The 14,889-nt window shown below is 39.2% G+C and overlaps 1 protein-coding gene across 3 annotated transcripts in view; it reads right to left on the bottom strand.

The window, feature by feature from the left end:
- The window catches only part of MTHFD2L (methylenetetrahydrofolate dehydrogenase (NADP+ dependent) 2 like), a 146,387-nt gene that overhangs the window by 44,801 nt on the left and 86,697 nt on the right, over window positions 1–14,889 (bottom strand). Inside the window, exon 8 of one of the 3 annotated variants that reach the window (XM_043971883.1) lies at window positions 395–429. The exons of the other annotated variants lie outside the window; for them this stretch is intronic. The gene's annotated coding sequence lies outside the window, so the exon portion shown is untranslated. Of the gene's footprint in view, window positions 1–394; window positions 430–14,889 lie in introns of those variants that run through there. 3 annotated transcript variants of the gene reach the window in all.

Below are 14,889 nucleotides of genomic sequence, written 5' to 3' on the forward strand. Positions count from 1 at the left end.
CATTTAGAATTTTGGAATATAACAGAAAGAAGCTTATTCACTGACCCTTTGTTTTTGTTTTTGGTGAGACAATTGGGGTTAAGTGACTTGCCCAGGGTCACGCAGCTAGTAAGTGTTAAGTGTCTGAGGCCGGATTTGAACTCAGGTCCTCCTGACTCCAGGGCCGGTGCTCTATCCATTGTGCTATCTAGCTGCCCTGACTGACCCTTTAATAATAAAAACCAGTCAAGGGATAAAGTGGGAAGATATATGCTTGCCAAAAGTATGGGAGAGATTGAGCTAAGAATCCAAGTTGAAAAGGAATTTTCCCTATGGCTGGTGAGTTCTCAAGATGATCTCATTTGCAGATGACATTATGCTGATCTAACCCCATAACACTGCACAGCCTCCTGGAAAAGGTCTGTAATCATTCAAAGGAGTGTGATCCATCTATTGATACAAAAAATATCAAATGAAAGAACATTTACTGCCCAGATTTCAACATGCATTGAATGCTCCTTCAAAAGCACATACATCTATTGTTAATTCTCAATATCTGCTCATTTAACTTCTGTGACTTCAAGCCTTCACATGATTTTATTAGTAACCTCATTTTCACTTTTGCATTGGCAACTACACACACCATGACTATGCTCAGTAGAGGAGAAAAGCGAGAGGTCTGATTAAGGCAAGTTTGTGGAGCAGTTGGCATCCTACTAGGCATTTCACTGATTTTATCCACCTTACCATCATATAGAGCTCCCCATGCATTTGTTGTACATTTTTATTGTTTGCCTTTAAAACTTAAGTTTTGTGTTGCAATTATGTAGTGCAAAGTGTAGGGCAAGTCCTTTGGGCTCTAAGGTGATGTCAAGACCTCATCAGTTTCAGTGTTTTCCAACAGCAGCATCTAAAGTCCCAGTAACCACAGAAGGCAACTAAGGTAGAGAGATTTACAGCAGTAGAGTATACAGGACAATGCCCTCCCACAGTCATGTGACACAATGGAAGGTAACATTCAGGTTAAAAAATGTTTTAGTTTTAAGGATTTTATTGGCAGTACAATGCAGAACAGTAGTTATGGTACTGTTGATTTCATGTGTTATGAAAGTGAATATTGTCTGAAATCAGTGGTTTTGTTGTTGAGTTCTTAGCACAAAATGTCATGGGGAGAATGCTAGGGAATTACTAGTGAGAAAAAATTGTTTTGAATGTTACCAGTTTTATTTTGTGTACCACATTTTATGGGTTATGTCATGGTTATTGTGTCAGGAAAAGTGAGTGTTATCAGAATTAATGTTTCATTACAAAGAATTGTATGCAGAATAGTGTATTTTCAGCAATCTCTGGTGAAAGAGTACACTTTTTAGTAGTCATGGAAACCTCACCCTCTATTTCCCACATTTCAATGTATCAACATTTGAGGTTTTTACATTTGCCCTGTTTTCTAGGAACATTACCTCATGTGAAAGTTGAAGATTGACTATACATCTAGGACAATATGAATGGGAAATTAGCTGGATCAAGATTTGAAAGTAAGAAAGACAGAAAGTTAGATTGCTTTGGGGAAATTCTGAGGCACTATAATTGACCCCACATTTCCCATAACAGTGGTCTATCTTTTTAATTGACACATTTTAATGGTGTTGCAAAGCAGCAAGATGTGGAACCCCAATGGTTTTGAAGAACTAAAAATAATCATCAGAGGGCAATGAAAAAGTACATAATGGGTACAAGCAGGCTAAAACATCTGACCAATGAGGATCACTGAAAAAATAAAGATCAAAGATGTCATCAAAGAATTCTATGACAGAAAAAGATGGTCTGGTCAGGTGGTGAGAAAATAAGATGACAGGTGGATGGATGGACAAAGGACTCCACTATGCCTATGTGATATTTAGAGAAAGGATGGCCTACAGCATGAGGAGAGAGGACCCCCTTGGGAGGATTTTGATGAGTTCACACATGGATGGATGGCAATCTGCATCACCAAAGGAACTACCAAATTGAAGAGAGCACAACTCATTTTGGATGTTTTCCTTTATGAGAAATGAGATAGTATATTTAGAACACTCTAGGCCTTATTTCAGGCTGGCCTAGAAACACTCATTTTAAAAATCTAATTCTTGGGAGCAGCTAGGTGGTGCAGTGGATAAAGCACCAGTCCTGGAATCAGAAGGACCTGAGTTCAAATCCAGTCTCAGATGCTTGACACGTACTAGCTGTGTGACCCTGGGTAAGTCACTTAACCCTTAATACCCTGGAAAAAAATAATCAAATTCTTTTTTTCAAAACAAAATATTGAAGATTTAAGTTGAACAATGAATTATTCCTTTACAGAGCTACCGAGAAGACAGCCCTTTGGATGGATTTTATGTAGTTTTTCTTAGCTTATACATGGAATTCAATGTCTATAGCCAACTAAAATGGCACAGATAGCCCATGGGTCTCTTTCTGAAAAGAACAAATATGTTCTAAGAAAAAAAAGAAAGCATGAAAACAGAGTATTAAAGTAAAATAACTTTTTATTCTCTGTTGATGGAGTTTTTAAAATTTTCTAAATTTTTCAGCACAATGAGGGTTAAGTGACTTGTCCAGGGTCACACAGCAAGTTAGTGTCAAGTGTCTGAGGCCGGATTTGAATTCAGGTCCTCCTGAATCCAGAACTGGTGCTTTATCCACCTAGCTGCTCCCTGTTGATGGAGTTTAAATTGTAAATATTTGATGTCTAATGGAATGTAGTCAACTTCAGTCCTTTCTGTTCCCATCATTTCTGTGTGTGTGTGTGTGTGTGTGTGTGTGTGTGTGTGGCAATTAGTGTTAAGTGACTTGCCCGGGGTCACACAGCTGGTGTCCAGTGTCTGATGCCAGATTTGAACTCAGGTCCTCCTGACTCCCAGACTGGTACTCTATCCACTGCACCACCTAGCTGCCCCCTTCCCAATCATTTCAATATTAGCTCTATTGTCTTGAGAAGCAATGGTGAGGAGGGGCAGGCAGATGCTATAGGGAATAGTTTTGGAGTGGGAGTCAAGGAGACCTGAGTTTCAATCTTCCCTCAGCTGGGAAAATCTGTTTCCATATCCACAAAGTGGAGTTCCTATACTGTACATCACAGGGTGGCTGAAAGGAACAAGTGAGGGAGTGTATGTGAAATGTTTTGCAAACCTTACAAGCCACATGAATATCTACTGTCATTATATACACTTTTGCACCATGAAGAACCATGGAAGGCACACCCACCGCCCTACCTATCTCCCTAATAGAGGTAGTTATCTTTCTTATTTATAGGGATCTACAGATAGGTAGACCAAGAAGTTTCAGAGCCCATAAATCAGGCTCCTAATTTGACATTAATAGCATTTCAAAGCAGTTGATATTTGTGCAGCGTCAAAAGTAGCTCCAAAAAGTGCTTAGCAAGAAAGAAGAATTCCAAGTATGGTTCCTCAGCTGTTAAATCTTCCCATAACCATTCACTGTTGTCTCTAAAACACTTCCTTTTCAAGGTCTAGCCATCCGAACCCATCCCACAAAAATCATTTCCGTTTGGAAGCAAAAAATAATGCACTGTTGAGCCTCGGTCTATTCACATGGCAAATTGGTTACAATGAGCATTTGTTAACAACTGCATTGAAGTCATGCATACCTTTAATATTATAATTGAAAAAAGTCTCACATTACTAATATAATTATATGCCAAAGCCCAAGGCAGTTTTATGTAGGAAGGTTTGTTTCTTTTTTCCCCAAGCCAATTAATTCATCTATGAATTTATTTCTGGCAGAGGAAAGAGGTCTATTAATTTGGAATTTCAAAAGTAATTGTGGTAATTATTGTTGGGCGGCATCTTTTCATTGGGGAAACCCAACAGGAAGCTGTCTATAGTAGCCAAAGATTTCTCTGATGAATGAGGCAACTGGTGGGGACTTCTCTGTCTGCTGGATAGAATCACCAATGGAAGAGATTCTCTGAATCATTCTCCCTTAAAGGTAAATACTTCTCCATGAGGAAAGTGTCCAGTGGGGAGTCTTACAGCAGCATCTAAATACTAACAAGAACATAAGTTGTTATCCAAGTTCTGTGCAACAAATCAGAATGTGAAACCTCATGGCCTCTATTCCTCATTCTGGGTACAAGCTAAGCCCTTCTCCCTGGGTAAGAGGGAATATGTTTTGGGGCTCATCTGCAGAATTACCTTTTCTTTGACTAATCAGGGTCCAAACCAGGCATCTTCCATAACAGGTTCAAAATGATGAATTAATGAAGTTAATCTCAAAGAAAAGATTGTTCCTGTGGGATCTCCTTACAAGGCCACCTTTGCTGCCACCAAGTGGCTCAATTAATGCCTTCCTGATAACAGGAAGCCCAGTATTTACATAGCATTTTAATTAGTGAAGCTCAGAGTTGTGCAGGCATTATCTAATTAACCTCCACAATAACTCAGTGAGGTAAGGGGAGGATTACCTATTATCCTCATTTCATAGAAGGGAATTTTAAGAAGCTGAGAGGATGGGTGGTTTCTTGTGCTCTTGATGATTCAGAGATGAAACAAGCAATAGGATCCAGGACTCTTACTCAGGTGATAAAAGCAGCATCTTGACTTACCATAATGGCTCACTCAGGTGAGATGATCCCAGTGTATAAGGATTAGAAGAAATGCAAAGTAGATAGATGTTACACATAGAGATACCCATAATCCCATCTCCCAGTTGGAGGAACTGCCTTCTGTGTTTGTCTACTGTGTTGTTCCAAAGCACTTTAAAAATGGAAAAGACCCTGAAGATCATCTAATCCAACCCTCCTCACTGAACACAGAAGGAACTAAGGCCCAAAGAGAAGAGGACCTGAGCATGCTTTTGTAAATTCATTTTATCTCTCTAGCATGAAACTGACTTGTAGTTTCTTCTTATGTTATTAGAAATGTTAGGGGCAGCTAGGTGGCGCAGTGGATAGAGCACCAGCCCTGGAGTCAGGAGTACCTGAGTTCAAATCCGGCTTAGACACTTAACATTTACTAGCTGTGTGACCCTGGGCAAGTCACTTAACCCCAATTGCCTCTCTAAAAAAAAGAAAAGAAAAGAAAAGAAAAAGAAAAAAAAAAAGAAATGTTATAATCCACATTTATCTCCAGAGAGCTCTTCCTAGTGTCTAGCACACTGCCTGGCACATAGTAGGTACTTAATTAAAATGATTCTTGACTGAGAGAGGCAGCATGGCGGTGTGGCGTAATGGACAGAGAGTTGGCCTTGGGGTCAGGAAGACCTGGGTTCTTCCACTGACTGACTCATATTGGCTATGGGATCCTGGGCAAATCACTTAAGCTTTCAGTGCTCCAGGCATGTATCTAAGACTATGAGTTTCAGAGAAGCTGTCAACCTTCATTAATAGAGGGAGTTTCCTCAAGCAAGAATTCCATATAACAATGAAAGTACATGTCTAATGCACATATCTAAACATATATTTGTATATATTATATTTTATATACAAACATGAGAAAGAGAGAGAGAGAGAGAGAGAGAGAGAGAGAGAGAGAGAGAGAGAGAGAGAGAGAGAGAGAGAGAGAGAGAATTAGATGATAAAATGGAGTCAAGAAGTCCTGAGTTAGCTGTGTGACCCTGGACAAGTCACTTAACCCTCATTGCCCCACCAAAAAAAAAAAAAAAGTCCTGAGTTAAAATCCAGCCTCAGATACTTATTAGCTGTGTGACCCTGGACAAGCCACTTAAACTCTGCTTGCCTCAGTTTCCTTACCTATAAAATAAGAATAATAATAGTACCTATCAGAGTTTTTGTGAAAATTGAATGAGATCTCTGTAAAGTGTTTCATAAACCTTAAAGTTTTATATAAATGCCAGTTGTTATTAATATTAGAATCTGGAATCACAGCATGGTATAGTGGAAAGAATATAACTTTATAAAAATGATCTACAGAGTATCTTATGAGAGATAATTTGTCCAAGGATCCTCATCAAGGCTGAATTTTGTTCTGCTAAGTCAAATGTCATTTCATAATCAATGAGCAAAAATCACAGTGTTATCTTGTAACAAGTGTTATCTTCTATTCTCTACATTTTTCAGACAGTTGTGTAACAATACATGTATGATCTGCTGTGGAAAATTATTTCTGTTAACTTGCTTATTTAGACCTCATAAGATACTCTGGATACCTATGTAGATCATTTTTATAAAGTTAAGAAAGAAGGCATGTGATTGTAATTGTTGCCTTCTTTTATTACTTTTGTGGGTAATATTGTCTGTTATTTTTTTATTCTTTTGGCATTTTTCTCTAATTGAGATATCCCATAAAATGTACCTTTAATGCTTTCAAAATTTGTCCTCTGATCCAGACTTTCTTGTTGTGTGTTTGCTTTAGTATAGCTGTTCTTATTGACTTAAGATGAAGTGACATTTTGGTGCCTAAGGTTCTAAAGTCCAAATCTGGTAATTCCATTGTCAGTGATAATGAAAATAGATATTTATAGACACACCAACAAATCTGTTCTACTTTGCGCCTATGTGTTGTCTTCCTCCAGTTTTGTCTCAGAATGTTTTGGGGACAGTTTGGCATGGTTGAGTGTTCATGGTGAGTTTTACATAGATTTATTCTCATTTTCTAAAACGATTTTCCTTATAATCTTCCATTATCCTCCTCTGTAGCTTTTTCACAGATAAATTTGTATTTTCATTTGCTTTTGCCTCTAGTTGTTGTATATCTCCCCTTGGCAAAAATGCCATGCACTTACTGGTAAAGGAAGTTTCTGAGTTCTTTTGACTCTCTCATTTTGACTACTTTATACCATGATAACCAAGGCAAATAGATTTGCTTTTTTTCCATTTCTCAGCTTTCAGCACTGATGATTCATTTGAATGAGTCAGGTTTAAGCTGGTGTAATTATAGGATGTCATTTCATCTTTAGCCAGTCTTCTAATTTGATGTTGATTATGACCTTTGTTCTAGGCAGTCAATTGTCTCATGGCACAAACAATTGAGAGGCACAATGTCGACCAACAATTTTCTGTCTGTTAAGATCTGGTCAATTTCATTTTGTCTTCATAATGTATTTTGGTGCTCACCATTTCTAAGTACCACGTCCAAGCATCTTCTGGAAGAAAATACAAATGAGTCTTCTGGGAAATCTAGTTTTCATTTCTCAGATCTGAGCTATATTTTCTAATATCCTATTTATCATTCCCCCCCCCCCCCGAACCTTCATTGGTGGAAGGCACCAAGTGTTAATATATATGCTGATTTCGTTTTAAGTATCTGGTCACATGTTTCATTGACTTTGAATGAATTGATGACTGAAAAACCATTTATAGCACTATGTTTTTTAAGTGGATATACATAGGAAAAATGAGACAATCCCTGCTCTTAAGGAGATCACACTGTAATTTAGTAAGATAATTCTTTTTGCCTCCAAGACTAGTTCTCTATCTCCTATACAATGCTGCCTTAGTCAATATTTGCTTACTAATTAATGACTGTATCATGCTTTGCTCAATTAATTAGATTCTTCTAGTATTACTTAATAAATGTTTATTGATTGGTTCTCAAAATTTTTTGGCATCAGAGAACCCATTACCTTGGAGAGTAGCAGGTGCCATTTTTTTCCTACACCTCTAATTGTCAGGAAGCTGGTCCTTGAATCACTGAACTTCCTATTTAAACTTCCCAGATTGCCCCCAAATACTTCCTTAATTAACCTGATATTATGTTGCTCTTTTCTCCCAACTGATTTGACATTCTTATTGTTATACCTGGGGTACCTTTGGTTTTCAACAAAGGCAGGCACAATATCTCTAGAAGGTTACTATTTAAATGCATCTCCCCATGCACATACTTCCTTGGGGCAGTTAAGGAAGACTCTGTCAGTCTTCTCTAAGCCTCCTTCCATCAACTGTGGCTCAGAGTTCCAGGGATCAAAAGAACTCAAATAAAATGAACATAACATCAGAAGCAAAAGCATTTTGGGGAAAAAACAACCTCATAGAAAACGATGGAAACAAAGATGGGACAATCACTTGTAACAGTGTTAGTTTTTAGTTTTCTTTCCCATGTAAACAGTCAGAAACATCTGGGGCCATCTCCAATTGTCCTAATGTATAACTTGCCACTGGACCCAGATGGCTCTGGAGGACAGTGAAGCTGGTGGCTTTGCACAACCCTACGTCATTTAAATCCAATCCACTGCAAGTCATAACATCACCTCCTGATGTCATGATCCTCTTTGAGAATGGACAAATAACAACAGCCAAAATTGTGGAAAGGAATAAAAACATTTTGATGCACCTTTTCTAGATTTTGATATGCACTGGAAAAATGTACTTAGTACAAAGCCTGAACCTTCCACTTAGCTTCTGAACTGGCTTGGAATTATGGAGCTTTTCTTTGAGAGAGAAAATACATGTGAAATTGAGATGAGGCCAAAAACCCCAGAATCACATATTTGGAAGGGGCTCCATCTATTCAGGCCTGTCCCTGAAGAATAATCATCAAGCACAAACATAAATAGGTGTTGGTCCAGCCTTTGCTTGAAGAATTCCAGCTGAGAGCATCAAAGAACTGTTAGTGCCTGAGGTAGCTCCTTCTACTTCCAGTTATCTCTAAGTGTGAAGAGGCTATTCTTTACATCAAATAAATTCCTTTCTTTGCAACTTTCATTCACATTTCCTGATTCAAGCCTTGGAGGCCAAGCAAAACAAATCTATTTTCTCTTCAGTGGGGTAGCCCTTCCAATGCCTGGAGAAAGTTATTATGTGCCTACTCTTCTGCTTGCTAAACAACTCCAGTTCTTTCAAATCAATCCCATGTGCCATAAATCCAAGGCCCTTTATGATCCCAGCTGCCCATTTTAGCCACTTTCCAGCATATCAGCTTCTTTCTTAAAATGTGGTATTGGGAGTGGACACAAAATTCTACATGTGGCCTGGCTAGAAGGAATAAATCTAGACTTTTAAAAAATATGGTCCAACTATCCATACTTGACTGTTCACCAAATGGAGAAAGGAAATGAGCCTCACCTTACATAACCTGCTATCGATGAAGCCATATTGTGGTTCTCTGTGACCCTTGCATCTTTTTCTACGTGTTAGATAGTTACCCTTAAGTGATACATTCTAAGATGTTCCAGAGCCACCATCATCCTAAGGGAAATTCCCTTTGAACACTGCAACTTATTGAAATAACTGAATGACAACTTTAATGGGTACAAATAAGAGATGACTGAAAATCAAGCAAGTGAAAACGCATCTTGAGAATTCACATGAGACTCAATCTAAGAAACTCCAAGCTTCTTTTGGGAACAGTTTGTCCCCAAAGGAGAAAAGAACACCCCAGAGAACATCATTTGAATAGTCTAAGTTGTTCTTCAATTCTAAATTAGTTGGTTGGCATTACAGCATAGTGGGAAAAAGGAAAGGTAGGGCTCTGACTTAAGCAGCAGGTGAAATACCTGGGACTGTCACAGACCTAGGGAGTGGTGCCTCAGGGTGGCACAGGACTCGGGGAGGAAAAGAAAAATAAGAGCAGACATTATGGACACAGCAGACTTGATTTTCCTTATCTGCAAAATGAGTCCATTTGACTAGATTTGTAAAGTCCTTTCCAGCTTGGAAAGTATGTCCTTTTATAATTTGATGAGCCTATAATTTTCTAAATGATCAAAATCAAAGAAAAAGGTATAGCTAGCATGTATCACTATGGACAATAGAGGTTGTTGGCTCAGAAGCGTTTTCCTTCTCCCCAAGAGACAGGTAATATTGAGCCCCTTCCAGATCATAATTATTTACACAGTAGGTGCACAGTAGATAGAGTGCTGGGCTTTAACTGAAGACTGAGCTCCAATCCAGCTTCACTCACTTACTAGCTGTGTGACCCTGGGCAAGTCATTTAATTTCTGTTTGCCTCAGTTTCCTCAATTATAAAATGGAGATAATAATAGCACCAGAAGGTTGTTATGAGGATCAAACGATATAATATTTATAAAGTGCTTAACACAGCACCTGACATATAGATAAATGCTTATTTCTTTCCTTTCCCTTTCAAACTACTCCCCGTAAGTCCCCATTGAGAGCTTCCCACATAACCATTGCTGCTGGTGGTGCCAATCTCTAAGCTTCATCACAGAATCCCCATCTGGGTGTCTCCCTTGCCTTTTTTCAACTCAGAGGAATTCAAAAACATCCCCCTTGCTGGAAACCCTGCCCTCCAGTTCCGAGTTGGTAATAAATAGTTCAGTCTCTTCTGAGATTGGGAAGACTATGAATCCTAGGAATTCATTCAGATGTTGTGAAATCTCCTTCTCTGACCAGCAAGAATTGATCCCAAACATGTAGTGGTATCTTCTCCATTGAAAACATTTCCTGGGTTTAGCATTTGCATGTATCTAAACATATATACCATGGAGCCATATAGACAGTGGGAAAATGTACGTTACCAAACTTAAGAAATCCACTTGATGGAACCCTAAAAGCACAAGGCTCGCTCATTTCCATTCAACTGCATCTTTCTATCGAGTCATGAACAACTAATGCTTGGTGGTTAAGTCATGATAACTTCCTCTTCTTTCTTTATAAAAGATCAATTATGACACTATGGAGTCTTAGTGCATCAATAAATCTTTTTTTTATTTTTTAGTTTGACCATTCACTTTTTTTTGGCAGGGCAATTGGGGTTAAGTGACTTTCCCAGGATCACAGAATTAGTAAATGTTAAGTGTCTGAGTCTGGATTTGAACTCAGGTCCTCCTGAATCCAGGGCCGGTGCTCTATCCACTGTGCCACCTATCTGCCCTGACCATTCACTTTTTGACCCTATTTTTGCCCATCTCATGGTAGGTAAGATTCTCCTGGGGCTCTCACAAACCTAAGCTGGGAAATTTGTACAGTGTTAGAGGATCATGGTCTAGTCCAGTAGTGTCAAAACCAAACAGAAATGGTGGCCACTAAATCATATGTTCAGCATATTGGTTTAGTAAATCACACATGTTTACCTATTTCTTTTTATTAAGAAATAAACACATTAAGATTATATAGTGGGGCAGCTAGGTGGCGCAGTGCATAGAGCACTGGCCCTGGATTCAGGAGGACCTGAATTCAAATCCAGCCTCAGACACTTGACACTTACTAGCTGTGTGACCCTGGGCAAGTCACTTAACCCCAGTTGCCTCAACAAAATTAAAAAAAAATAATAAAAATTTAAAAAGATTATATAGGAATACATTTTAACCTAGATTTGACTGCACTTGAGACTATTGTGGACCACATGCATATATATGACATCTATGGTGTATTTAATGTACAGACCACTGGACTTGGAGAAAGGAATACGTGGGTTCAAACTCCACCTTAGACACGTTTTTGTTGTTCAGTCGTCAAAGGCATGCCTGACTCTTCATGACCCCATTTGGGGTTTTTCTTGACAAAGTTACTGTAGTGGTTTGCCATTTCCTTCTCCAGCTCATTTTACAGATGAGGAAACTGAGGTAAACAGGGTTAAGTGACACAGCTAGTAAGTGTCTGATGCCAGACTGGAACTCAGGAAGAGGAGTCTTCCTGACTCCAGGTCCAGTGCTCTATCCACTGCACCATTCAAGTTCCTCTAGGTGGGACATTTAACCTCTTTGTGCCTCAGTTTCTTCATATGTAAAATGAAGGGATCAGACTTGATACCCTCAAAGGCCCTTAGCAGCTCTTATTCTTCCATATGTAGGGTTTCTTCCATAACACAACTGAAGTTTCTCATTGTTAATTTTAGTAATTCCTTTCTCTTGGCAAGCAATCCCATTTCTCTTCTCGAGTGTGACTATATGATGTGTGCACAACCCTCATACCTAATGTTCAAAGGACCAGGTATAATGAACTAAAATTGCACTTCATCCTAATAGCCCAAGAAAGTCCCCATTGTTATCTGCCCATGGCCTCCAGCGGATTCCCGGGGAGCCCATTGTCAGAATCAGTGAATCATTCTTTTCTCTCATACAGAAAATGTTCTTGTTTACATAATGACCCCTGGATTAGGAGTGCACCAACTAGTTTTCCACTAGAGTTCACACTTCAGACTCCCTTAGGGAAAGGAGGTGAAATGAGATTGTGAGAAAATAGTTTATGAATATGCAATAATAAAGGGCAGGTACAAAGATTTCGATCTGATCTGCAAATTAATTCCCGGCCATCAAAGTCATATAACAAATGTCCCAAGAGGCTGGGTCTGTTCCAAAGAGCCAGTTGGACTACATATTTGGCTAGACACACATCTGAGACTCTGGCAGAAAGTTGTGGAGATGAAGGGATAATTTCTTCTCCTTTAGATGAATTATCATTTCTTCAGCATGGCTTGGTGAGAGCAGGCTTTTCATGGTTGACACACATTACAAGAAGAAAAATTCAGCAGACGGCACTTGATGGAGATAGGGAAGGGGGGGGTGCAATAAGTATTTATGCAATGCCTACTTTCTGCCAAAAAATGTACTAAGCATTTTCTGCAGATATTATCTGATTTCATCCTCACAATAACACTGAGAGGTAGGTGCTATTATTATCCCCATCTTATAGATGAAGAAACTGAGATAAACAGAGGTTGGGTGACCTGTCCAGGGACATGCATCTTGTGGTTGAGACTAGATTTGAACTCTTCTCGACTTGAGCCATGTGCTCTATCACTAGCTGCCCATTTTTGTTGTGCAGTTGCTCAATCATGTCTGGCTCTTCAAGATCCTGTGGACTACAGCACACCATGCCCTTCTATCCTCCTCTGTCTCTGTCCAAGGTCATATTAATTGCTTCCATGACACTATCTCTCCATCTCATTCTCTGCCAGCCCCATTTCCTTTGGCCTTCAATCTTTTCCAACCTCAGCTCTTTTCCAACGAATCCTGTCTTCTCATTATGTGGCCAAATTACTTAAGCTTCATCTTTGGTATTTGACCTTCCAGATGAGGGTAAAAACACCCACTTTGAGCCAGAGGTAAATATTAGTGTTTCATTGTTTGTTTGCTGGCATTGTTTTATTTTGTTGAGGGTTTTTTTGCCATTTGATCAACAATTCATTATGATAACAGATTTTTTGAGAGGGGTGAATGTTACATCTCAATGGAATTTAACTTTAGGGAGCACTTTACATGTTATAACATATGTTGCTCATAACAACACTGTGAAATAGGTGCTATTATTTCTCCCATTTTATAGATGGGGAAACAGAGGCCAAAAGAAGTTAAGTGAATTTCCCAGGGATTCATAGCTAATAAGTATCTAAGGCAAGATTTAAACTCAGGTCTTCCTGACTCCAGGACTGCATTTTGTCCCAGCTGCAGGTACCTTTAAATAAAACAACACTAATCTTCTCCTTACCTTTTCTCTTCCTATCTCTTAACTCTAAGATCCCTAAGAATATCAAAAGTTATTCTTGATGGACAATGGGCCATGAAACTAGAAATTATGGATATGTAAACACAGCTTAGCCCATCAATATCTCTCCCTCATGGGGGCGGCTAGGTGGCGCAGTGGATAAAGCACTGGCCCTGTATTCAGGAGTACCTGAGTTCAAATCCGGCCTCAGACACTTACTAGCTGTGTGACCCTGGGCAAGTTGCTTAACCCCCATTGCCCCGCAAAAACAAACAAACAAACAAACAAATATCTCTCCCTCTTTTCCCCTAAACTGAAGAAAGGAAGCCTTCAACCAGTCAGTGCCAAAGAAAACACCTTCCCCTTGCAAAAGTCATGACAGCAATAACCAAAAGCTGGGTGGACTACTCTGAGCAATCTCTGGACATTAAACTCATCATCTCTCATGTGAGAGGCCTGAACTTGATCCCTATGGTTGCCTTCCAATCTTTTATTATTATTATTATTTTTTGGTGTGAGGCAATTGGGGTTAAGTGACTTGCCCAGGGTCACACAGCTAGTAAGTGTTAAGTGTCTGAGGCCGGATTTGAACTCAGATACTCCTGACTCCAGGGCCAGTGCTCTATCCACTGTGCTACCTAGCTGCCCCCAATCTTAAGAGTATATGATCCAATGAGTAAGGAGAAGTGACACCTTGTCTCCTCCCTTTCCAAGATGATTCTTACTTTCTAAATTTTTTCCTCAAAGACACAAAACATCAAAAACCATCAACTGATTCTGACTTTTCAAAACAAAATTTCTAACCAACATTTTAGGGTTGTAAAATAAACACATGACTTATGTTCAGAAGGCCTGGAGGAAGTCCTGGCTCTGTGTTCTGTTAGGTATATGGCCTTGGATAAGTCATTTTAATGTCTCCTTGGCTCAGTTTCCCAATCTGTAAAAAGTGGCTAATAATGCTTGGAATAAGCAAGGTTGTAGTGAGGAGGCTAGAGTAGATCAAGGAAACAAATCCCTAGACAAAGCTTTCAAAACGTAGAAGATGCAGAGGGAAGGAATAAAGAGACATGTTTTCATATTTATTTGCACTTCCCATTTCAGTATCTTGATTAATATAAACTTATAGCAGTGGTTCTTAAAGTAAGGTCCAGGAGACCTTTGGGAGGCCATGACACTTTCAGGGAATCTGAAATATCAAAAGAAGTAGAAGGGGGCAGCTAGATGGCGCAGTGGATAGAGCACTGGCCCTGGAGTCAGGAGGTCCTGAGTTCAAATCCGGCCTCAGACACTTAACACTTACTAGCTATGTGACCCTGGGCAAGTCACTTAACCCCAATTGCCTCACAAAAAAAAAAAAAAAGGAAAAGAAGTAGAAGGGGGAGGAGAGGAGAGAAGAGGGAGGAAGAAGAAAGAAGGAGGGATGAGGGGATAGGAAATTCCAATTGTCTTCTATTAAGTCAAAGAGTTTTGCAAAATTATGCAAAACAATACCACTTTTTCAGCAATTTTAGAGGAAATATATGTATTTTTCATTAAATTGATATTTATGATAATATGCAAAGGGTTTT

This window comes from Dromiciops gliroides, chromosome 6, assembly GCF_019393635.1.
Source record: "Dromiciops gliroides isolate mDroGli1 chromosome 6, mDroGli1.pri, whole genome shotgun sequence".
Classification (NCBI taxonomy): Eukaryota; Metazoa; Chordata; class Mammalia; order Microbiotheria; family Microbiotheriidae; genus Dromiciops; species Dromiciops gliroides.